At 45.6% G+C, this 1,159-nt stretch overlaps 1 pseudogene; it reads left to right on the top strand.

Moving 5' to 3' along the window:
* The window catches only part of LOC123038727 (uncharacterized), a 62,873-nt pseudogene that overhangs the window by 58,801 nt on the left and 2,913 nt on the right, over positions 1-1,159 (top strand).

Below are 1,159 nucleotides of genomic sequence, written 5' to 3'. Positions count from 1 at the left end.
TGTTGGACATAATAGCTATGTACTTGTGTACTGGTTAATAACAAAATTAGTGTGTAGGCAGGGCCTCCGTATCCGGGGCCGGGCCGATTGCCCTATTTTCCCGGCCTATGGACGGTGAGCAGATTCTGGCAATTCTGGGTCATAATTTGCGGGTCACCATTGATGTCCTGCAAGTGCACAAGGTTTAGTTGTAGTCTTTTCAAAGTAAGAGTATCGATTTCACAGGGAGCACTGGAATTAAACTTTGTATCTTATAGCGTATAGATTATAGTTAGTTGCAATCCCAAGCAAAGCGGAGACGAAAGTTTAAAGTATACTGAGTGACTTTTGCAAACACAAAAATAAAGAGCAAGAGTAAAATAAAAAAGCATGAGAGGTAAGTAAGAATTGTTGAAATCGATAGGACTAAGACGTTCTCAGAGAGTTCGGATTCCCCACTAGTAGTCTACATGACCGATGCCTAAGCACGATTTCTAATTTGTATTCCTAAGAAGCGTAGGTCGATGACAATTTCTTCCTTGTGGAGCGCTGCAGCCCTGCTGTCCTTGAATATGAGTTCAATATTATCGCACGCGACGGTGAAGAGACCCAATCTAGTGTTGTGCGACATTTCAGGACACATGCAAAGCAGGTAGACCATGTAATTGCATTGGCCGTCGTCATCGATGGGCTTCTTCTCCTTCTTTTCGGGAGAAGAATAACACCTTCTCCTCGGCATGCTATAATAGAAGAATAACACTTTCATTTTCATGGTGGAAATCCTCTATCGAGCCCGCTGGTTTCTAAAAGCTTGCCTCAAGATTCGTGCATCGAGAGAGGCAACGAAAAAACAAGAATCAGAAAATGAACTGGCCTCTAGGACCTTTTCTTTTTCATTATATAACATGTAAGCCGGCTCACACTTCCACACTCGATCCAATCCTCTCCCCGAGCTCCAACTCCATGGCCAGTGGTGATTCTTCTTTTTCCATGGTGAGAAAGGGGAAGGCGAGTACGCGTCCATGCAAGAAGCAGCAAGAGGAGGAGGAGGAGGAGGAGGAGGAGGGGGGCGAACCCTCTAGACCCAAGGTTCAGCGACTACGACCCCAAGGAGGGCGAATATGTCTTCACCTGCTTCAAGCACTCCACACTCGACCTCTACATGGAATGTCAGCACGCA

Source organism: Triticum aestivum, chromosome 2B (assembly GCF_018294505.1).
Source record: "Triticum aestivum cultivar Chinese Spring chromosome 2B, IWGSC CS RefSeq v2.1, whole genome shotgun sequence".
Lineage (NCBI taxonomy): Eukaryota > Viridiplantae > Streptophyta > Magnoliopsida > Poales > Poaceae > Triticum > Triticum aestivum.
The sequence above is the reverse complement of the archived record's forward strand: the minus strand, read 5'-3'. Positions and strand labels throughout refer to the sequence as shown.